Here is a 25,201-nt window from a genome sequence, read left to right as displayed (position 1 = left end):
TGGGGTCTGTATTTGTTTAGGGGCTCTGGGGTCTGTATTTGTTTAGGGGCTCTGGGGTCTGTATTAGCTTAGGGGCTCTGGGGTCTATATTAACTTAGGGGCTCTGGGGTCTATATTAACTTAGGGGCTTTGGGGTCTGTATTTGTTTAGGGGCTCTGGGGTCTGTATTTGTTTAGGGGCTCTGGGGTCTGTATTTGTTTAGGGGCTCTGGGGTCTGTATTTGTTTAGGGGCTCTGGGGTCTGTATTAGCTTAGGGGCTCTGAGGTCTGTATTAGCTTAGGGGCTCTGGGGTCTGTACTTGTTTAGGGGCTCTGGGGTCTGTATTTGTTTAGGGGTTCTGGGGTCTGTATTTGTTTAGGGGCTCTGGGTCTATATTAGCTTAGGGGCTCTGGGTCTATATTAGCTTAGGGGCTCTGGGGTCTGTATTTGTTTAGGGGCTCTGGGGTCTGTATTTGTTTAGGGGCTCTGGGGTTCTTTATTTGTTTAGGGGCTCTGGGGTCTGTATTAGCTTAGGGGCTCTGGGGTCTATATTAGCTATGGGGCTCTGGGGTCTGTATTTGTTTAGGGGCTCTGGGGTCTGTATTTGTTTAGGGGCTCTGGGGTCTGTATTTGTTTAGGGGCTCTGAGGTCTGTATTTGTTTAGGGGCTCTGGGGTCTATATTAGCTTAGGGGCTCTGGGGTCTATATTAGCTTAGGGGCTCTGGGTCTGTATTTGTTTAGGGGCTCTGGGGTCTGTATTTGTTTAGGGGCTCTGGGTCTATATTAGCTTAGGGGCTCTGGGGTCTGTATTTGTTTAGGGGCTCTGGGGTCTGTATTTGTTTAGGGGCTCTGTGGTCTGTATTTGTTTAGGGGCTCTGGGGTTCTTTATTTGTTTAGGGGCTCTGGGGTCTGTATTAGCTTAGGGGCTCTGGGGTCTATATTAGCTATGGGGCTCTGGGGTCTGTATTTGTTTAGGGGCTCTGGGGTCTGTATTTGTTTAGGGGCTCTGGGGTCTGTATTTGTTTAGGGGCTCTGAGGTCTGTATTTGTTTAGGGGCTCTGGGGTCTATATTAGCTTAGGGGCTCTGGGGTCTATATTAGCTTAGGGGCTCTGGGTCTGTATTTGTTTAGGGGCTCTGGGGTCTGTATTTGTCTAGGGGCTCTAGGGTCTGTATTAGCTTAGGGGCTCTGGGGTCTGTACTTGTTTAGGGGCTCTGGGGTCTGTATTAGCTTAGGGGCTCTGCGGTCTGTATTTGTTTAGGGGCTCTGGGGTCTGTATTTGTTTAGGGGCTCTGGGGTCTATATTAGCTTAGGGGCTCTGGGGTCTATATTAGCTTAGGGGCTCTGGGGTCTGTATTTGTTTAGGGGCTCTGGGGTCTGTATGTGTTTAGGGGCTCTGTGGTCTGTATTTGTTTAGGGGCTCTGGGGTCTGTATTTGTTTAGGGGCTCTGGGGTCTGTATTAGCTTAGGGGCTCTGGGGTCTATATTAGCTATGGGGCTCTGGGGTCTGTATTTGTTTAGGGGCTCTGGGGTCTGTATTTGTTTAGGGGCTCTGTGGTCTGTATTTGTTTAGGGGCTCTGGGGTCTGTATTTGTTTAGGGGCTCTGGGGTCTGTATTTGTTTAGGGGCTCTGGGGTCTGTATTAGCTTAGGGGCTCTGGGGTCTGTACTTGTTTAGGGGCTCTGGGGTCTGTACTTGTTTAGGGGCTCTGGGGTCTGTACTTGTTTAGGGGCTCTGGGGTCTGTACTTGCTTAGGGGCTCTGGGGTCTGTATTTGCTTAGGGGCTCTGGGGTCTGTATTTGTTTAGGGGCTATGGGGTCTGCATTAGCTTAGGGGCTCTGGGGTCTGTATTTGCTTAGGGGCTCTGGGGTCTGTATTAGCTTAGGGGCTCTGGGGTCTGTATTAGCTTAGGGGCTCTGGGGTCTGTATTAGCTTAGGGGCTCTGGGGTCTGTATTAGCTTAGGGGCTCTGGGGTCTGTATTTGCTTAGGGGCTCTGGGATCTGTATTTGTTTAGGGGCTCTGGGGTCTGTACTTGTTTAGGGGCTCTGGGGTCTGTATTAGCTTAAGGGCTCTGCGGTCTGTATTTGTTTAGGGGCTCTGGGGTCTGTATTTGTTTAGGGGCTCTGGGGTCTATATTAGCTTAGGGGCTCTGGGGTCTATATTAGCTTAGGGGCTCTGGGGTCTGTATTTGTTTAGGGGCTCTGAGGTCTGTATGTGTTTAGGGGCTCTGTGGTCTGTATTTGTTTAGGGGCTCTGGGGTCTGTATTTGTTTAGGGGCTCTGGTGTCTGTACTTGTTTAGGGGCTCTGGAGGCTGTACTTGTTTAGGGGCTTTGGGGTCTGTATTTGTTTAGGGGCTCTGGGGTCTGTATTTGTTTAGGGGCTCTGGGGTCTGTATTTGTTTAGGGGCTCTGGGGTCTGTATTTGTTTAGGGGCTCTGGGGTCTGTATTTGTTTAGGGGCTCTGGGGTCTGTACTTGTTTAGGGGCTCTGGGGTCTGTACTTGTTTAGGGGCTCTGGGGTCTGTACTTGTTTAGGGGCTCTGGGGTCTGTACTTGTTTAGGGGCTCTGGGGTCTGTACTTGTTTAGGGGCTCTGGGGTCTGTACTTGTTTAGGGGCTCTGGGGTCTGTATTAGCTTAGGGGCTCTGGGGTCTGTATTTGCTTAGGGGCTCTGGGGTCTGTATTTGTTTAGGGGCTCTGGGGTCTGTATTTGCTTAGGGGCTCTGGGGGCTGTATTTGCTTAGGGGCTCTGGGGGCTGTATTTGCTTAGGGGCTCTGGGGGTCTGTATTAGCTTAGGGGCTCTGGGGTCTGTATTTGCTTAGGGGCTCTGGGGTCTGTATTTGCTTAGGGGCTCTGGGATCTGTATTTGTTTAGGGGCTCTGGGGTCTGTATAAGCTTAGGGGCTCTGGGGTCTGTATTAGCTTAGGGGCTCTGGGGTCTATATTAGCTTAGGGGCTCTGGGGTCTGTATTTGTTTAGGGGCTCTGGGGTCTGTATTAGCTTAGGGGCTCTGGGGTCTGTATTTGTTTAGGGGCTCTGGGGTCTGTATTTGTTTAGGGGCTCTGGGGTCTGTATTTGTTTAGGGGCTCTGGGGTCTGTATTTGTTTAGGGGCTCTGGGGTCTGTATTTGTTTAGGGGCTCTGGGGTCTGTATTTGTTTAGGGGCTCTGGGGGCTGTATTTGTTTATTTGTTATTATTTGTTTATTATTGAATTAAACAAAACTATTTATTTGTGGTCTGTATTTATTTAGGGGTCTGGAATTGTTTATTTGTGCTCTAAATTATTTTAGGCGTCTGGTGTGGGGTCAGTATTAATTTTGGGGTTAATTTTGGGATGTGATGAAGGGGGTCAAATGCAGAACTTGTGATTTAAAGTAGGAGCTTGTCCTAATTAGGGCGGAGCACAAGGTTAAAACTTTTTCGCAGCACGCTGATTTGGTACAGTACTGGTTGAACTCTTTAATAAACCAGTGCTGGTTGCACTCTTTAGTAAACCAGTTTTAGTGCAGGTCCCCCCCCCCCTTAAAATGGCCAAACCCCCACTGCAATGATAGCAGATAAGTATCCAAACGCAATGTTTCGGCTGTGATAGCCTTTCTCAGGCATGCCAAAACGTTGCTTTTGGATTAAGGCTAGGTCTGCACGGCAACATTTTGTCGCACGACAATATTTATAATAATAGTCTATGGTGCTGCACTGTGATATGCGACATGTTGCGACTGCGACATGACAGTCGCAAAAAATCCATTCGAAATTGATTTTTATGCGACTGTCGCGTTGCAGTATGTCGCAGTGCGACACCCTAGACTATGATTATAAATATTGTCGCGCGACATTGGTGCAACATCAATGTAGCGACACATGTTGCAGTGTAGTTGTGCCCTATGTCGTCGTGTTGACCTAGCCTTAAACAGAACACTTAGTTTGCATTCTGTATTGGAGTGTTGCCTTTTTACTTCTGGATACTACTTGGCACACTGAATCCGTCACATTTCAGGATCATTTTTTTAATGTCCTTTCTTGAGTGTTGGCAAACTTGCTTTACGTATAATGTTACAAGGGCCTGACAGCACCTGCTCGACCAGATGTATGTGAAATTCCCACCTGTTGGTCTCAAGGATATGACTTATAAGTGTATTGAACGAGCTCGATCCTTTACAGCCTATGAACATTTTCAGGGATTATAAAAAAAAATTCTCTGGACCCGAAGAATTTCGCCCAACTCTCTGATTTCTTCCACTGTCCACAGAAACATCTATGGAATCTGAGATTTCTCACATTGACAAACCCGTTTTAGGCACTGAGGCCGTTCCCTCCATTCCTAATGGGCGAGAGCATTTTCTCTGCAGGCAAATAATGCGTTAAGTGAGGGACTGCGCAGTCCAGTTTTTTCATGTCCTTAAATCCAGATTTTCCAGATTTTAGAAAAAAAAAAATCTTTTGTCTTCATTGATGGCTCATTTACCTAATCAACAAGATTTAATTGAGCTCTTTGTTTGGGTCTTTCATGGGAAATCTTCAGTCACAAAAAGTTGATCTCCTTGTGTTAAGTTGTAGTGTAATTGATGGTCATTATTACTGGAACATGAGGAAGACGTCCTTATCAAGGACTGAGAAGATAAGGTTAGCGCGTTTCTGCAGCCATTAGTGCACACTGTCTCCACTCAGCAATGGAGAAGTAAAAAAACATTTACAGGTGAAGAGCAGAGAGGGTCCTAAGGTCTGGGGTCTGTATTAATTTAGGGGATCTGTATTAGGCCACCTGCACATGGGTGAAGGTCTATGCGTTTATGCACCAAATCCGCACAAAAATACGCATGTTATTTGCAGTTTTTGGTGCTGATTTCAAGCAGTTTTCGTGCAGATCTCACCCTTGCATTGAAAAGGGGTAAAATCCACACAAAAGAAATACACAAAAAATTAACATGCTGTGGATTTAAAAATCAGCAGGGAAGGTAAATTAACACATAGAAAGAAGAAGCAGATGCAGAACCCCAGAATACGATATTTGTAAAAAAAAAAAAATTTTTATTTAATGTTCTGATGTATTGTATTACCCATTTACTTGTGTATGGATTAGGCAGGATTAATAATCCCGTCTCTGCCCTTGTAGGAAGCTGGGAGATGGACTTGGGTCCGCCCCTAGTTCTTTCTAGTGATAACTGCATGTGCTCACTCCTCAGGGCGAATAGGCTTGAGACCCAGAGAATATTCTACCTGAGAATATTTGCATTAATAAAGCCATCTCCGCTATACAGTGCTCGAGAAAGAACTTGAAGGTCCAAATCTGCCTTGCCAAAAACTGGAGTCAGTCAGTAAGATATTCGCTGACAAAGATTTTACTGCAGTGAAAGGGACATTGCTAATATACCCATCACACTTTGACAGCCGTATATATCTTCATCTCGTATCCCTCAGCTGGGAATTACAAACAAGCTTTCCAAGAACCTTATTGCCAGCCTTAGATTCTTCAAAAAGAAAGAAAAAGAAAGAAGGAAGGAGTACTCCAACCCCCATCATTGCTTATATCCATACATTGCTAGTGGAGAAAATTTGCACTGTGAATTGTTTGGAACTGTGTTTGATACTGTTGACTTATCTATTTGTCTACAACTGACCTGGTTACTGACTCCAGCACCAATCGCCGGCCACAACACCGATATCTCCCGCCTTGCGCCCGCACCAAACTAATAACACCCCATCTATCATCAGACAGGAGCCCCAACATCTGGGTGTAGACTAAGGGAAGGAAGAGTGCTTAATCCTGTCAATGCCCAGGCCCTATGGAACATCATTGTGAGGATTGCCACTGTGATTTATAACTGTTGCAGGAAAAGCCACTATCACTCCCATCCTCCGCACCATTCCTCCGAGGCCGAGGCAATGCCCAAAGTGTACACGAGATTTCTGAAATCTCATACAGTTTGCTGGTAACTTTTCAGCTCTAGTTTCGGAAGGTCTGCTGTCTGTATTTGTTTAGTATATTGTATTGTTTAAGGGGGTCTGGTTGGAGGGTTTTCTCTTAATTTAGGGGGTGTCTGCATTTATTTTGAGGTCTATATTAGATTAAGGTGCTGGTCTGTGCTTTGTATTTGTTTAGGGGTCTGGACTGCATTTGTTTAGAGGGAAGTCTGCATTTATTTTGAGGTCTGGAGTCTGTATTAGTTTAGTGGTCTGTATCAGATTAAAGGGGTTTTCTGAGACTTTAAAACAGATGACCCTAGCTTCTGGATAGGTCATCAGTATCTGGACGGTCCGACACCCCGGACCCCCGCTGATCAGCTGTTTGAGAAGGCACCAGTGCTCCCTGTAGCGCCGCGGCCTTCTCTCAGCTCACAAAGTACAGCTCCGTCCCATGTATAGCGGCTGTGCTTGGTATCGCGCTCAGCCCCATTCACTTCTCCTAGGCCACGTGACTGATGTATGTGGCATCACATGGCCTAGGGAAAGCTGAGAGGAGGCCGCGGCGATATTGTGTGCGCCAGTGCCTTCTAAAACAGAGGGTAGATCATCCAGAGGGTAGATCATCAGTATAAAAGTCTTCAAGGGTCCCATCTGTGTTCCGTATTTGTTTAAGGATCTGCCTTGGGTTCTCTACTAGTTTATGGGTCAGGTCTGGGGTCCATAATAGTTTAAGGGTATAGTCTATGGTCTGTAGATAAATAAGAGTCTGGTCTGAGGTCTATAATAATGTAAGGGTATAGTCTATGGTCTGTAGATAAATAAGAGTCTGGTCTGAGGTCTATAATAATGTAAGGGTATAATCTATGGTCTGTAGATAAATAAGAGTCTGGTCTGAGGTCTATAATAATGTAAGGGTATAGTCTATGGTCTGTAGATAAATAAGAGTCTGGTCTGAGGTCTATAATAGTTTAAGGGTATAGTCTATGGTCTGTAGATAAATAAGAGTCTGGTCTGAGGTCTATAATAATGTAAGGGTATAGTCTATGTCTGTAGATAAATAAGAGTCTGGTCTGAGGTCTATAATAATGTAAGGGTACAGTCTATGGTCTGTAGATAAATAAGAGTCTGGTCTGAGGTCTGTAATAATGTAAGTGTATAGTCTATGGTCTGTAGATAAATAAGAGTCTGGTCTGAGGTCTATAATAATGTAAAATAATAGTCTATGGTCTGTAGATAAATAAGAGTCTGGTCTGAGGTCTATAATAATGTATGGGTATAGTCTATGGTCTGTAGATAAATAAGAGTCTGGTCTGAGGTATATAATAATGTATGGGTATAGTCTATGGTCTGTAGATAAATAAGAGTCTGGTCTGAGGTCTATAATAATGTAAGGGTACAGTCTATGGTCTGTAGATAAATAAGAGTCTGGTCTGAGGTCTATAATAATGTAAGGGTATAGTCTATGGTCTGTAGATAAATAAGAGTCTGGTCTGAGGTCTATAATAATGTAAGGGTACAGTCTATGGTCTGTAGATAAATAAGAGTCTGGTCTGAGGTCTATAATAATGTAAGGGTATAGTCTATGGTCTGTAGATAAATAAGAGTCTGGTCTGAGGTCTATAATAATGTAAGGGTACAGTCTATGGTCTGTAGATAATTAAGAGTCTGGTCTATGATCTGTATAAGATTAAGGATCTGGTCTGATGTCTATAATAATGTAAGGGTATAGTCTATGGTCTGTAGATAATTAAGGGTCTGGTATCTATTTTAGTTTAAGGGTCTGGTCTAGGTTTTGTATTTTTTAAGGGGTCTGGTTTAGGTCTGTATTAGTTTACTGGGTCAAATCTGGAGTCTTAACTTTGGGATATAACGGAGGGGATCGCACACCCTATATAAACAGGCAGGGCGTATGTTTAATACCTGGGCATGATGTGCCTCACTCTTCACCTTGAATATCGTTTGTAGTAATCTCCTTTATGTCATTTCTGAAACATAGGCCCGTATGTAAAGTGCAGCTGCTTGTGCCTCATTAGCCGTGCTAGGACACCGCTGTCGCATCTGTCACACTCCGGAGGAGATTCACGGCTATACCCAAACACATCTGCACATTAGGTCAGGACCTGCTCTCATCTTGTAGGGGCAGCAACAAACTGACACAATGCTGTTCAGATGACAGATTTTCTGTTGTACTTGGCAGATTCCAGCAGTCCTTACGGGGTGTGTCTCCAAATCCCAAGTGCCGGTACAATCCTTACAAGGCTCTCCAGCAACGTGTTATGACTGAAGCTGCAACTAGCGACGACCCAGACATTTCTGGACTATCAAATGCTGCATTAGGCTACATGCACACGACAGTTTTTTTTCTCTGCGTCCGTTCCGTTTTTTTGGGCTGATCGGATGGTTACCCATGCATTTCTATGGAGCCGTTAAAATTGCGATGTAGTCAACCATTTCTTTTCTGTGTCCGCTGTCCGTGTTTCCCGTCCACCCAAAAAGTATTGCATGTCCTATTCTTGTCCGCAATAAACGTTTTGCGGACCCATTGAAGTCAATGGGTCCGCAAAAAAAATCCGGATGACCAATGGAAGCCATCTGTATGTCATCCCCATCCGTTTTTTTTGCGGATTGTTGCTGGGAAACCTGTATATATTAAATTTCAAGAATTACAGCCTTCAGTTTTTTTGGGCAGACCGCAAAAAAAAAATTAAGACACACGGAAACACAACCTACAAAATTTGCGGACAAACGGAACGGATGTGGATGTAAAAAAAAAACAGGAACACGGATCCGCTATTTGCGGACCGCAAAAAAACCTGTTGTGTGCATGTAGCCTTAAGGAAGGTTACTATTTGCATTGATAGAACATTGTTAACATATATAACCAAATGTATTTCCCGGACATCTGACTTAAAGGGGAATTCCCATCTCAGACAATGGGGGCATATCGCTAGGATATGACCCCATTATCTGATAGGTGCGGGCCCCAGAAGTGGGACCTGCACCTATCTCGTAAACGTAGCCTGGCATAGTAAAGGAAGGCACACCAAGCATGCGCAGCCGCCCTCCATTCATTTCTGGGGCCGCCAAAAAAGCAGATCACTTTCTCGGCTATTTCCATAGAAGCGGTGGCCGCGCAGGCGCAGTGCAATTCCGTTAATTTCTGTGGGGACTCCGAAAACAGCTGAGTGCGCCGCTTGGCTATTTTTGGTGGGCCAAAAGACACGCTTGATGGTGGCCGGACCCAGCACTGCCAGTCACCACTTGCAGGCTTTGTTTTCAGCTCCATTTACGAGATAGGTGCGGGTCCCAGGGGGGCAATGGGGGTATATCTGGACTGGAATAGTACATTCCAGTCTGGCTCCCCCTCTTTGAGGAGGTGTGGAATGTTCCCACATCCTGCTTCATGGGGAGGAAAGGAAGTTCTAGTTAGTGTACCAGCCACCCCTGCTTGGGGAAGGCTGTGTTAGTAGGAGCTCCCAGAACCAGGGATCCCAACCTAGGATCCAGCCTCGGCTGATGCCAAGGATCACTCTTCCCAGTCTGAGCCCTTCAGCCTCGACTGTGGACAAGCAAGCAGCACCTCCAGAACTACAGATCTCCAGGAAGAATCATTCCCTGCGAGCAGTCCTGTGAGTACTTATCCACTAACTACTCATAGACTTATATGCACATATCCTGACCCACTGCATCATGGGCTATTGTACCAGTGTCCTGCTCATTGCACACCCCCATTGTCTGAGATAGGAATACCCCTTCAAATGGAAATACAGTAAAATCTGATAATCCGGCGCTGTATACAGTGACATTCGGCTGACACGCCTGGTGGATGGTGTGGGCTCAGCTCCTTCCCTGCACTGTATGACAGGGACTATCTGCGGCGGTGACTGGATCCCCAGTATTGTGACTTTTTGTATAATGTGGCTCCTCTGATATATCGTGCTATTATACATGCATTTAATTCTTGCTACTTACAGTGGGATGCGATAGTTTGGGCAACCTTGTTAATCGTCATGATTTTCCTGTATAAATCGTTGGTTGTTACGATATAAAATGTCAGTTAAATATATCATATAGGAGACGCACACAGTGATATTTGAGAAGTGAAATGAAGTTTATTGGATTTACAGAATGTGCGATAATTGTTTAAACAAAATTAGGCAGGTGCATACATTTGGGCACCACAAAAAAAGAAATGAAATCAATATTTAGTAGATCCTCCTTTTGCTGAAATTACAGCCTCTAAACGCTTCCTGTAGTTTCCAATGAGAGTCTGGATTCTGGCTGAAGGTATTTTGGACCATTCCTCTTTACAAAACATCTTTAGTTCATTCAGGTTTGATGGCTTCCGAGCATGGACAGCTCTCTTTAAGTCACACCACAGATTTTCAGTTATATTCAGGTCTGGGGACTGAGATGGCCATTCCAGAACGTTGTACTTGTTCCTCTGCCTTAGTGGATTTTGAGCAGTGTTTAGGGTCGTTGTCTTGTTGAAAGATCCAGCCCCGGCGCAGCTTCAGCTTTGTCACCGATTCCTGGACATTGGTCTCCAGAATCTGCTGATACTGAGTGGAATCCATGCGTCCCTCAACTTTGACAAGATTCCCAGTCCCTGCATTGGCCGCACAGCCCCACAGCATGATGGAACCACCACCATATTTTACTGTAGGTAGCAGGTGTTTTTCTTGGAATGCTGTGTTCTTTTCCCTCCATGCATAACACCCCTTGTTATGGCCAAATATTTTAGTTTCATCAGTCCACAGCACCTTATTCCAAAATGAAGCTGGCTTGTCCAAATGTGCCTTAGCCCACCGCAAGCGGCACTTTTTGTGCTGTGGGCGGAGAAAAGGCTTCCTCTGCATCCCTCTCGCATACAGCATCTCCTTGTGTAAAGTGCGCCGAATGGTTGAACGATGCACAGTGACTCCATCTGCAGCAAGATGATGGTTGTAGGTCTTTGGTGCTGGTCTGTGGGTTGACTCTGACTGTTCTCACCATTCGTCGCTTCTGTCTATCCGGGATTTTTCTTGGTCGGCCACTTCGAGCCTTAACTTGAGCTGAACCTGTGGTCTTCCATTTCCTCAATATGTTCCTAACTGTGGAAACAGCTGAAATCTCTGAGACAGCTTTTTGTATCCTTCCCCTAAACCATGATGGGGAACAATCAGGTCTTCAGGTCATTTGAGAGTTGTTTTGAGACCCCCATGTTGCTACTCTTCAGAGAAAATTAAAAGAGAAGGGGAACTTACAATTGACCCCCTTAAATACTCTTTCTCATAGCTGGATTCACCTGTGTATGTAGGTCAGGGGTCACTGAGCTTACCAAGCCAATCTGAGCTCCAATAATTAGTTCTAAAGGTTTTGGAATCAATAAAATGACAACAACAACAGAGACCACAGTGTAGCACCGGCCTGATTGTGTGTAAACAATTATCGCACACTTTCTGTAAATCCAATAAACTTCATCTCACTTCTCAGATATCACTGTGTGCGTCTCCGATATGATGGATTTAACTGACATTTTTTATCGTAACAACCAACGATTTATACAGGAAAATCATGACGATTAACAAGGTTGCCCAAACTTTCGCATCTCACTGTATGTTGCCGTTTTAATTTTCCTACGCTAGGTCAGGGATGCTCAACCTAAGGCCCTCCAGCTGTTGCAAAACGACAACTCCCAGTATGCCCTGACTGACTACAGCTATCAGCCTACAGCAGGGCATGGTGGGAGTTGTAGTTTTATAACAGCTGGAGAGCCGCAGGTTGAGCATCCCTGCACTAGGTGACGAGGGCCTAGTTTTGCCATGGGGCCCTATGAATTACAGTTACGCCCCTGCGGGAACATGAAACAGCTGTAAAGAAATACGAGTGCTACTATCGCAATTTGATGTAATTATAATGCGTAATATCTGAAGGTGCTCGACTTTTATAAATGACTTTTATATATAGTTTTCTATGACATTCCGATAATCCAGAATATCTGTAAATCCAACGCCTATCAGTGCCGAATTAAAGCTAGTTTTGCCGGTCACATATGAGGTACTGTGGTTCTTTATTCTCAGATGTTTCACATGTTTGCAGCTATAGCTAATAATACCCCAGACATGGATGGGTGTGACCGCTCTAACAATGACGAGATAACAATGCTATAATGTAAATAAGAGCGTTCAAGTGATCCGTGAACGCAGCTCCTGCCTCCCACACGGTGAATGCCGAGAGCCGAGCTACAGGAACGCCTGAATAACCAGTAATCATTATACTAATATAGCAGCTATTTTATCATATACACATTGGCAGCAGTGGGTTTATTCAGCCAATGCATCTAAAATAGCAAATGAAGGAATTCTGCTAATTGTCTTGATCAAAAAATCTCCTGCCGTTTTGTGTTAACAGCAACTAGGCAAACCTCCATATCTCCATGGTTACAGACTACAAACGAACCCTGTTTGTAGTCGGATCCTACAGTAAAGTGTTATTCCGACCACGGATGATGGTAGGTGTTAAAATACCCAGAGAATAGGGCATTCAAATGTTGGGGGTTCATGAATCTGGTCTCTGAGTGGAGCAAAGATTTTTTTATTTTTTTTTGGGGGGGGGGGGAATTTATTAAAGAGGACCTGTTCTCTCTCCTGACATGTCTGTTTTAGTACCTACTTGGTTCCTCCTTGTAATAATTCTAAAGCATCTTTTCTTATGACTCTGTGTTGTGTCACCCCTCTATTATTCCTACTAGAAGTTTATGAATGAATTGTCAGCATCCTGCAATAAGACACTTACTAATGTACTGTGATTGTCCATATTGCCTCCTTTGCTGGCTTGATTCATTTTTCTAACGCATTATACAATGCTCGTTTCTAGGGGTTAAGACCACCGCTGCAGCTCAGATATGAAGTGGAAGGGACAGGAGCTGCTGAGCATGCGTGCCAATACACACTCCCACAGTCCCGGCCACCAGAGAGGCCAGCACTTTTTCCTATAGTGTGCAAGCACGACCACCACTGATGGATTGCAGGGTGGTCGTAACCCCTGGAAAAGAGCAGTTGTTTAATGTGATGGAAAAATGAATCCAGCCAGCAAAGGAGGCAATATGGACAATCACAATACATTAGTAGATGCCTTGTATTAACTTTCTATACATGATTAATGCCATTTGCTGAAACAAGACGACCCCTTTAAGACTGGCGTGACAACTACTCTAAGCATTTTTCTGGGTCAGAAAATAGTTGCTACTTTTGAAAGCCTTTCAGTCTGTGCCATACTAGAACAAACTACAGCCCCTATGGATAAGAATATGGGGTGAACCCGAGAGAAGAGTCTGGACTTGGGCCACATCACTCAGACCCATGCTGAATGTATATTGTATTTCACAACAAATAGAAGAAATACTGGATTGTCAGTTCGAAATGTGAGAAATTTCTGTCTGTGGCCACAATTAGTAGGAGATTTATTACCTGCTGTCTGAGCTCAGAAAGTCAACTCCTAACAGAGTCGGACTGGGGTGCCTAGGGCCCACCAGTAAAATTCATTCTGGGGGCCCACTGCTCATATGCCTGCAAATATTACCCATTCACACAGTGGCAGACAGCAGCAAGACATTATAAGGTGGTTGATTATAGGGGTCCCTGCACTGCCTTCAAGAAGGCAGGTGCCTAGGAAACAAGGATTCTGGCTGGCCTGGTGTCTAGAAGTCACCTCGGCCACCCAATCCATCTATAATAATAAACTGTTAAATAATCCATCCAGTTTTTTATATGGACGTTTAGGCTGGTTGACTATCTATACCTAGTGCATTCACTCTACTTCGCAATGTGCCAGGTGGGGGACTAGTTGCCCATATTGCTCAGGATTACCCTGTAACCCTGAGCACTACAACTTCCAAGGTTTCTCAGGCTCACCACTTCTCCACTGCTGAGCTCCATCCCCTCCTGCACTGATCACATGATGGTGATGTCATCACAGGTCCTTCCCACTTCTCCCCTCTACTGCTGAGCTCTGGCCCCTCCTGCACTGATCACATGAAGGTGATGTCATCACAGGTCCTTCCCACTTCTCCCCTCTACTGCTGAGCTCTGGCCCCTCTTGCACTGATCACATGATGGTGATATCATCACAGCTCCTTCCCACTTCTCCCCTCTACTGCTGAGCTCTGGCCCCTCCTGCACTGATCACATGATGGTGATATCATCACAGGTCCTTCCCACTTCTCCCCTCCACTGCTGAGCTCTGGCCCCTCCTGCACTGATCACATGATGGTGATATCATCACAGGTCCTTCCCACTTCTCCCCTCTACTGCTGAGCTCTGGCCCCTCCTGCACCGATCACATGATGGTGATGTCATCACAGCTCCTTCCCACTTCTCCCCTCTACTGCTGAGCTCTGGCCCCTCCTGCACTGATCACATGATGGTGATATCATCACAGGTCCTTCCCACTTCTCCCCTCCACTGCTGAGCTCTGGCCCCTCCTGCACTGATCACATGATGGTGATATCATCACAGGTCCTTCCCACTTCTCCCCTCTACTGCTGAGCTCTGGCCCCTCCTGCACCGATCACATGATGGTGATGTCATCACAGCTCCTTCCCACTTCTCCCCTCTACTGCTGAGCTCTGGACCCTCCTGCACTGATCACATGATGGTGATATCATCACAGGTCCTTCCCACTTCTCCCCTCTACTGCTGAGCTCTAGACCCTCCTGCACTGATCACATGAAGGTGATGTCATCACAGCTCCTTCCCACTTCTCCCCTCTACTGCTGAGCTCTGGACCCTCCTGCACTGATCACATGATGGTGATATCATCACAGCTCCTTCCCACTTCTCCCCTCTACTGCTGAGCTCTGGCCCCTCCTGCACCGATCACATGATGGTGATGTCATCACAGCTCCTTCCCACTTCTCCCCTCTACTGCTGAGCTCTGGCCCCTTCTGCACTGATCACATGAAGGTGATGTCATCACAGGTCCTTCAGCTCTCACACTGTAGCAAATTATAGTGCCCGTCCTCCTGTGCGCCCCACTCCTACCCACTTCCCCCTCGAGAATTCCAGGCACTATTTTTGCTAATTTATACATTCCGGCTGGGCAATATTTGTAGTGAGGAGTGGCTGGATCTTGTGGAGGAACACAGAAACTATGACAAGCAGTTATAGAGGCAGTGGATGAAATGTTTTGGGGCATTGACTGGCTCTAATATGGCAGTGTTAAAGGGTTTCTGTCACCTGAAAAATGGGTATTAAGCTGGCTGACAGTAGTGATGTACTAATGTCAGCTGAACATAACTATATTAGTGCCATCTCACTGCCTGCCACGTTATTAAGAAAAACTAACTTTTATAATATGCTAATTAGCCTCTAGGAGCTGGGGGGGGGGGGGGTGTTATCCCTGCTCCTAGAGGCTCCGTTCTCCCATCTCTGGCCGAGCCCTGCTACACTAGATTGACAGGGGCAGGCATCGTTGGTCTTCTACCTCCGGCCCTGTCTGCAGTGTAATATTCGGCGCAGGGGCAGCGAGTGAAGGGCGCTCGGCGGCTGCCAGCTTCCTCACTGCGCCTGCGCGGAATACTGAACGGCGCGAGATCTCCCCAGCGCACAGGGCCAGCAGGAGGAGGTGAACGCTGCCTGGACCTGTAAATCTAGTGTAGCAGGGCGCGGCCAGAGGTGGGAGAACGGAGCCTCCAGGAGCAGGGGCAGCGCCCCCCCCCCCCCCGGTCCTAGAGGCTGATTAGCATATTATAAAAGTTCGTTTTTCTCAATAATGGCAGCAGGCGGTGAGATGGCACTAATATAGTTATGTTCAGCTGACATTAGCACATCGCAAGCTTAATACCCATTTTTCCGGTGACAGAAACCCTTTAATGGCTCTCTCTTACGGTAGCACTGTGATTGCTCTGTTAGATGCTCATAGTGGCTAGCACTTATTGGGTCACTGTGGATGGCATTTGTAGGGGCACCATGGTTGCTCAACGTACCGCCCCCCAGGTCCGATCGTGTCCCAGGTTTATTGGAATGCCGTGTGGTGTGGTGCGGCCTCACTAGTTTTCTGTGTGTGTCACGGTGCTCTCCCTGGATACCGTCGCTCCCCAGGGTTAGGCTCCAAAGCAATAAAGGGGAGAGTAATGGTGAAGATGGAAAAAATGTCAAGTCCAGACGTTTATAAAGTTCAACAGCTTTACTTGAATAAACTTGCATCCAGGAAATATTCAGACTTTGTCTTTTTTCCAGCAGGTTTTGGCAAAAACTGGCAGGCAAACTTGAGTATTCTGCTTTATCTCTAATCTCTGCTGTGCTAAACTCGGCTTTAGTCTGGCAGCTGGACTTTAGGACTTTCTAGACCACTTCTGCCCAGAAGGGGGAGAATGGAATGGTAAGTTCTATTTTATCTAAAGATCTGTCTGCCATATCCGCTTCCACCTGCTGGTGAACCAGGCACATTACATGTACAAAACAGCTTCATAGCAATATTATAAATGCACAGTGTAGGAGGACTTGGAAAAAATACAAAGACGTCATTAATAGTAGGTTATCAAAGACAGTAGCAGGGTGTAGAAATGGTAATGACACTCTGGGGTATTACTGTTGTCACCTTTGGCATCAGTGTGGATAGCTCCTATGTTAGCAATATTGCTGGGAGTGGTAGGAGCAGTGTGGATTTCACTTATGGAGGTGCAGTGCCTGGCAGTTATGGGGGCACATTGGCTAGCAGTTATGGGGCACATTGGCTAGCAGTTATGGGAGCACTGGGGCTCTCACCCTTGGCATCAATGTGGATAACACCTATGGGGTGTGTATTGCTGGTATTTCTTTGGGAACTTTGTCTGCCAGTTACAGAGACAGCAGATTAAACTTATGGGGGCATTGGTTGGCACTTATATGGTGTTGTCGCTCACTATCTCTAATGGGGACACTATGGATAGCAAAAGGGGCCCACAATTGTAAGCTCTGTAGGAATAGTGTGGCTGGCACTAACTATGGTTGGCAGTTATGAGGGCAATCCCACTTGACAAAATGCATAAGGGCTCAGTCTGGCACTTATGGTAAAGGGGCACAATGAGGGCACTGGGACTGCGACTTGTGGTGTTATTGCTGTACAGTGATGATACTGACATGCGAAAAATTTGTTCCAATGTACATGTTAGGCCTCAGTTACCAAGGACTGTCTTTTTTGCCCCTAACGACCAATCAGAGCTCAGCTTTCATTTCTTTAACTGCTCTGGAAAAATGAAAGCTGCTTTCCGATTGGTTGCTATGGGCAATGAAGACAGTCTTAATGGTAGATAGCTTTGATATATGAGAACATATTCCTCAAGGGGGAGTTGCGCCTATGTTATTATTTATTGTATGTATTCCCCTAATATTACATATATAATACACATTTATATATTTAGGCCAGGCATTGTTCCAATGTAGGTACAAAGTAGGACATGCGGCTAAATTTGCAGCGTTCACCTGAGCAGTCGTTGACCCTCAGCGTTTTCATTCGGTGCAATGGTGTTGGGACTTCTAACAGTCCTAGCAATGCTCTGCTAACTTGGTTATTTCAGAATGAATTTCATTTTAAGGGGTATTTCCATTTGGGACATTTATGACATATCCATGGGATGTTGCCCCCGTTTCGTGTACAGACAGCAAGTCGCACATGTGCGGCCACCCTTCATTCACTGCTATGGAACTTCAGAAAGTAGCTGAGCTCTAGTATGGCTATTTTCAGGAGTCCCATAGTAGTGAATGGAGAGGTGGCCGTGCTTGTGCTGCTTGTTCTCCATTAGGCCGCTATGGAACATCCGAAAACTGGCGAGCGCATTCACTTTTTTCTGAATTCCCATAGCAATAGATGGAGAGGACGCCACACATGTGCAATGTGCTCTCCTTTTACTTCAGACCCCTGTTCTGGACATATGAGCAGCTATCGGACATTTATGGCACATCCTATCAATATATACCATATATGTCCCAGATGGAAGTACCCCTTTAACCTCCTCCCTTGAGAAAATCATGCACACACCCCTGAAACCAAAGAACGCAGAATAAAGACACAGAACACATTAATTGGGGAATTAATGGCCAAATTGTTTATTTAAAATATTAAAAATGGCAAACCCCCAACTCACGGAGAGTCACCGTCCAGCACTCAGGAGAGGAAAACCCACTGTGGAGGAAACCTCTAGGGAACCATGGCTGGAGGGCTGCCCTTCCCTTGGGCTTAGAGGGCTGCCACATAAATAGTAAGGGGGGGGGGGGGTGCAGCAGCCGGGCGGATCTGGTTGGCTAGGCGGATGTCCCTTTCCTCTTTTTGGGCGATGGGCTTCCTGCTAGAACCTACAAATTTCGTCAAGGTGCGGTGGGCGGGGGTGGTCAAGCTCAAGGTCCTCGGGCCATCAAGTACGGCACCAAATATGGCCGCTCGCCCGCTTTTTACAAGGGGTCTTCCCTTATGACACATGTGCTTGTGATGTCACAGGTGTCTATGACTAATGTTGGTGGCAGTGTTTTGAAGGGTTAACCCTTTAGTGACTGTCAATGTGCCTTACTGTGGAGGTCCTTAACCCCTTCCTGACAGCACTTTGTCAATATATTCCAGTTTGGATAATCGCCATACATTTATGGTCCCCTGACGATTGCAGGGTTTCCTCCTTTGGGGAAGCATTTTTGTTCTGTTACTGACAGCCACTGGTCCAGGTGCCGACTCTGAGTACCCGGACCATTGTCCCTTATTTAACCCCTTCCAGATTGCACCATGTAAATGAACAGGCTAACAGCATGGTCCGGTCAGTTTAATATGTGATCCTCGATCCTATACTGGGACTGCACTTTAGTAATGGCGCAGCCATTAAGCAGACGCTTGCATTTTGACTTTTCCCAAGCAGGAGGCGCAGCCACCATTGGGCACAAAGCTTGATGGTTACATTGTTATTATAAGCTTGGCGGTTTCTATGGGCAACTGAACTGTCTATCAGGTAAACAGCTTGATGGTGTCAGTCTTTCACTGAGGTTCACTACACAGATGCATGCAAATATTACCCCTTCACACAGCGGCAGACACTACAAGGTGATTAATGATATGGCTCCCTGCAGCGACCTAAAGAAGCCAGGTGCCCAAGGATGCTGGCTGCCCTGGTGTCTAGAAGTCATCTCAGCCACCAGATCCATTTTATATGGACATAGGCTGGTTGAGATGCTGTATGCTGCCTATCTATATGTAGTGAAGTCACTCTACTGTGCCATATGTGCAGGGGGTGGGGAACTAGGGGCCCAGCTTGCTCGGGGCCCACCGGGGGATTCACCTGTACCCCTGTTGGCCAGTCCGAGCCTGCCTCCTAATATATCACCGTCAGTGACTCCATCAATGTCACCTGGCACTGGAGACACAGGAGGGAACAGGGACTATTCAGCTGTGATACAGATGTGGTGACTGCAGAAGCCTGAAGACTATAGAGATAGATAGATATGAGAGAGATAGAGAGATAGATAGATAGATATATACACACTCACCTAAAGAATTATTAGGAACACCATACTAATACGGTGTTGGACATGGTGCATTATCCTGCTGGAAGTACCATCAGAGGATGGGTACATGGTGGTCATGAAGGGATGGACATGGTCAGAAACAATGCTCAGGTAGCCCGTGGCATTTAAACGATGGCCAATTGGCATTAAGGGGCCTAAAGTGTGCCCAGAAAACATCCCCCACACCATTACACCACCACCACCAGCCTGCACAGTGGTAACAAGGCATGATGGAGACATGTTCTCATTCTGTTTACGCCAAATTCGGACTCTACCATTTGAATGTCTCAACAGAAATAGAGACTCATCAGACCAGGCGACATTTTTCCAGTCTTCAACAGTCCAATTTTGGTGAGCTCGTGCAAATTGCAGCCTCTTTTTGCTATTTGTAGTGGAGATGAGTGGTACCCGGTGGGGTCTTCTGCTGTTGTAGCCCATCTTTCTTTCCCATTCTGACATTCAGTTTGGAGTTCAGGAGATTGTCTTGACCAGGACCACAACCCTACATGCATCGGAGCAACTGCCATGTGATTGGTTGACTAGATAATCGCATTAATGAGAAATAGAACAGGTGTTCCTAATAATTCTTTAGGTGAGTGTATATAGGATAGATAGAGACAGATAGATAAGTATATATATAAAAAAAGTTGATGAGCAGCACACAAATCCAAAGCAGTGCAATTCCTTGAAACAGACCAAGGACCTGGTCCTATTAGATATATGTAAAAAAGGCCAAGGCAGCACTCAGATATCGGATATCTGAGTGCTGCCTTGGCCTTTTTTACACACATATATATATATATGGGATAGATAGATACAGATAGATAAATATATATATATATGGGATAGATAGATAGCTCCACTGAGCACAGCGAGTCATGAAAATTGTCTGTAAAGCGCTAAAGAATATGTTGGCGCTAAACAAGTAAGCAAAATAAAATAAGTAAGTATTAAGAATAGATAGACAGATATGCGGTAGATTTATAGATAGATAGAGAATTGGATAGATAGATAGATACTTTTTATCTTTTTCATATATATCTATCTTTCTCTATCTATCGATTTCTCTATCTATATACAGTATCTAGCTATTTCTCTACCTCATAATGTCTGTAAAGCGCTACAGAAAGTATTAAGAATAGATAGACAGATATGAGGTAGATATAGATAGATAGATATTAGGTAGAGAACATAGATATAAGGAACGCAGACCAGCCAGGCACACGTGTGTGTATACAGTATATATATATCATACAGATAGTTTTGTGTTTATCTTTGTGTCTTGTAAACTTTCCATGAGCCGTGTCCTGCAGTTGAACATGAAATTGATCGCCCCCTCCCCTCCTCTCTGCCAGATCACACAGGGCAGGGCAGGCTTTGTCACTGAGCCAATGGCAGGGTGATCTCCTGTGGAGCGCCTCCCAGTGGGCGGTGGTGGAGGCTGCTCTGAGCAGGATCCCTTGTTGTGTCTGCTGTAATGTATTCAGTGCTCTCAGATGTGCAGAGCGCAGTTCACACATCACACAGTGTGGGGATTCATTCCTGCTGGATACTGTATCAGGACGGAGCAGCCTATGGAGTAATGAGGTGGGTGAGGGATGGCACAGAAGGGGGGTGCTGACCTGGGCATATCTTCGCCTGCTACTGACGATACATTTGTCTCTCTTAAAGTCCTTTTTCCTACCTGTCGGTGCCAACACACAACTTTTCCCACCTGTAGCCTGCTATTACCTCTCACTCCCTGTGTAAGACACCATGACTCAGTTGTGTACATGCACTGCCTACTGTCTGCACCGTCCACAGTTGTACCCAACAGGTAGGCCCTAGATGTATTGATGATTCGGGCCGGACTTAGTACTCGTCTTCATTCTCAGGGCGTCAGGGATGACAAAACAATTGCTCGCAACCAATAAAATGTGTTCTTTTGAACTTTTATTGGACACAATGAGACATTTTCCTCCATCAATGCCGCATTTATTGTAGCATTTAACAAAAGGTGACGTAGTATTTATCATGTAAAAAACATTTATAGTATTGATTTGTGCTACAATGTAACGATTTTCCGCCTAGGTTATTGATACATGTGGTAAACAGGTCTATGCCAGCCTTGTGGGCGGAGGGGTGTACGTTGAATGGGCACCATGGGCCTAAGAGGGTTTTTATAACCTTGTTTACATGGCTTTCGGAATTTGGCTTCACCTCAATGCCAGGCTGCTGTTTGTAAAGCTATTAGAATCAACATTTTGCCTATAGCAGCATTCTGCAATGTGTGGCCCTACAGCTGTCAGGACATGCTGGGTGTTACACATTCAAAGGCTAGGGGACCATAAGCTGCAGGTAACTTCTTGCCTATCGAATAGCCTTTCCGCTGCCTGAAAGAGCGCCAAATGCCAATTTGTTAACCTAACCCCTTTGCCACAATGAAAGTGCTCATTGCCCAGGGCCCTTCCGCTGCCCCCCTCTTGCCCCTACCTGGTGCTGCCTGAGGCGATCGCCTCACCTGGCCTTATTGGTGGTGCCCCCCTGCGAGTAGGGGTGTTTGATATACAATATGCTTTGTGTTTATTATATTAAATTTCTACTATGTTTATTGTGTTTCGCTATTAATCAGCCTGCATACTGAGGATTGTAGCCTCTTGTATTCTGTTGCGCCCGGTTCAATGTATTTTAATATAAGGGCCCTTTGAGATTTATTGTGAAGGGCCCCTAGCACTCTAATGCACAGCTCCCTTTTATTCGTATGTAAGGGCTCTGCGTAGTCTAACGACTAGGGTCCCGATAATCTAATATACGGGTCCTGTTTTTTGTTAATGTGTATGTCCTTGTATTCTAATAGACGTGCCACATTGTACAAAATATACAGGCTCCCCCAATTCTTGTGCACAAGGACCCTTAATGTTCTATACCAGAGATACTCAACCTGTGGCCCTCCATCTGTTGCAAAACTACAACTCCCAGCATGCTGTAATATGCTGTGTAGGTTGTCCAGGCATACTGGGAGTTGTAGTTTTGCAACAACTGGAGGGCCGCAGGTTGGGCATCTCTGTTCTATACAATACATGAGGCAACCTTCTACTTTAATGTACAAATTCTCTAATATGCTGATTACTGAGCCCATTGTATCCTAGCGTAGAGAGCCCTTTTGGGTTTCGGTTTTCCTGGCCCTGTTATAGTCTCATCTACTGTAAGCTAGCCATGACCATAATAACACTTACAGAATGTTTATAGAAGCACCCCACAGCATGATATATAGGCTCTCCGGCCTGCAGGAACTCTCAGAGGTTTACTCTGTTGTATATAGATGGGTCAGTTGTGACATATCTCATAGTTACATTTAGTTTTTGTATTTAGGTTACTTGTTTATTGTAATTGTTACATTTTTCAGGGAGATTCATTCAAATGAGGCCCTGAATATTATGGTGTAACTCCCGTTAGGATAAAGCAATCTAAGCAAAATAAAAAAAATGCTACACATACCTTGACGTATGTGTAATCGGTCGTATTATATACAATGCTGGAAGTGGATCTCCGTTTTCTGCCGGAAACATTTTGACGCAGCACTCCATGTTTGTGAACATATCAACAAACAGATCGGAGGGGAGAACAGCAATTTCACGTTGGATGTTTTCCTTCAAATCTTTCACAGTGCTAGGCTTCTTCTGATAGACTTTTCCTTTAAGCATACCCCAAAGGAAGATTTGGAAATTGCCCTGTTGCCGAAAAAGGACTCAGTTTCTCCCATGGTACTTTCCGAGGTGTGACGCGTTGCTCCATCTTGCTGGAAGTCATGATCATTAAGTTGATTCACCACCTATTCAAAAATGTTCGGGTACACATCGCACCATGAAGATGCTCTGCTCGATAATGTATACCACCTGAAGAGATGTCGAGAGAAGAGTTACTGGCGTATGCACCCGGAAGTTACAAATGGAGGGTAAATAACGAGGCGGCTGTCCGGCGCCTACCTCATTGCTCCAAAGTGGGGGCATCCCAGCTTGTTCAAAGCTTCATATACCGAGGAGCACATTGCACGTTGCTTCGTTCAGATTGCTTCTTCCTAGCAGGAATTATTACAGAATATTTGGGGCCTCTTTCGAGTGAATCTCCCTGTATAAATATAATACCACAATGTAACAACAACAACTTACTTTAATCTAGGTTGCCACACAGGTTAAAGCTGGCCATGCACATTAGATAGAAGTTGGTTGATGGTGGAACAAACATTCGTTTCTCAGATGCGGCCATACACATTTTGGTCCATATTGACCATTACAGTTGTTCAAACTGCCCATAAACGTTCAATGAAATCGGGCGATGGATGAAAAGATCTTTTGTCCAACTGTTGGACGAAAATATTAAGTCGGCTAAAATGATTGCTTGTTGTTAAATTTGTTGTTACATTTCAACTGACGAATGTTAGTTTTGGTTGAAATAGTCCATTTTAATCAACGTTAGACTAGACTAATGTGTATGGCCACCTTAACAAATGCTTAGGCATAGGCTTTTTACTAGATGGATGTTCATTTGATGTATGTACTACAGGGAGATCGTCAAATCATCTTTCTAGTGGGTTGCCATGTATGTATATACTCTGATAAGGACTGATAAAGACTGAGAATTTTTTGGGGTAGGTCCGATGACCACTGTAAAGTGATGGAACATTTTCCATCTGATTAAGCTGATTGCTTTAGTACTGAGGGTAGGAATGTTGATGATGTCTTCCTATCTTCATAATGGTCATTAACTGGTGAACACTCAAATATTCATGTGCTAACCATGAAGGAACCATGAGTTATGTAAAGCACAAGTCGTCAGATCCTACACTGACACTTCTAATATTTTGTACGTCACCAACCTGACAACACGTCTGTCTGGGTACAACCAGCCCACAGGCTAAGTGACAACGGCAAATTTCATTTTCTTAAGGCCTCATGCACACGACCGTATTTTTTTTCCGTGTCCGTTTTTTTTGCGGATAGGATGTGGACCCATTCATTTCAATGGGTCTGCAAAAAACGCGGACAGCACACTGTGTGCTGTCCGCATCAGTATGTCCGTTCCGTTGCTCCGCCCAAAAAATAGTGCATGTCCTATTTTTTTCTAGTTTTTCGGACAAGGATAGGCATTATTGCAATGCCGCAAAAAAAAAACGGATGACATACGGAACGTCCCATTGAGAGGACTGAAACATTGCTGCTATTTAGTGAATAAACGCACATTTTTTGGAAGTGCCGTGGACTTCGTCTTCTATTCGTTAGATAGATAGATAGATACTATGTAGATAGATCTTTAGATAGATAGATTATTGTGGGGCGTTAGGCTAGGAGGATAGGATATCATATATTTATGTTTATTTTGGGAGTAGCTGGACTCCTGCAGATGAGCGTGCAGTGTTTATAGGATGCTATACCAACCCCCCAGCTCCATGTAACTGAGTAGATGGCTATCCTGAATGAAGCCTTAGAGGACTGTGTGAAGACATTTTGGATGAGATCCAATATTAAACTTACTGGAAACCCTTGGATTTAGAAGTGCAGAAAAAAATTGAATTTATCAATAGACTTAAACAGAAAAATGCAACCCATGACAGAAAAATAAGCGCATTTCCGTTAAATGGATTGTGGAAAGGTGATGGATTTGGGATTTTTCCATCTCTTTCTTTATGGTCATATTTTTTATTTTGAAGCTAAAATTTCTAAAGGCTTATTTAATGTGTATACAACAAACATTATAAGAGAGAATAAGGTATCTAACAATTGAACACACAAAAACGATACAATAAAATTGGGAATGGATGGTGAAATTATTAAATACA

At 45.1% G+C, this 25,201-nt stretch overlaps 1 protein-coding gene across 1 annotated transcript in view; it reads left to right on the top strand.

Moving 5' to 3' along the window:
• The first annotated feature begins 20,853 nt into the window (after positions 1 to 20,853).
• LYPD6 (LY6/PLAUR domain containing 6) overlaps positions 20,854 to 25,201 on the top strand; it is a 40,966-nt gene continuing 36,618 nt past the window's right edge. Inside the window, exon 1 of the mRNA XM_044304558.1 lies at positions 20,854 to 20,973. The gene's annotated coding sequence lies outside the window, so the exon portion shown is untranslated. The remainder of the gene's footprint in view (positions 20,974 to 25,201) is intronic.

Source organism: Bufo gargarizans, chromosome 8 (genome assembly GCF_014858855.1).
Source record: "Bufo gargarizans isolate SCDJY-AF-19 chromosome 8, ASM1485885v1, whole genome shotgun sequence".
In the NCBI taxonomy this organism is placed as follows: domain Eukaryota; kingdom Metazoa; phylum Chordata; class Amphibia; order Anura; family Bufonidae; genus Bufo; species Bufo gargarizans.
The sequence above is the reverse complement of the archived record's forward strand: the minus strand, read 5'-3'. Positions and strand labels throughout refer to the sequence as shown.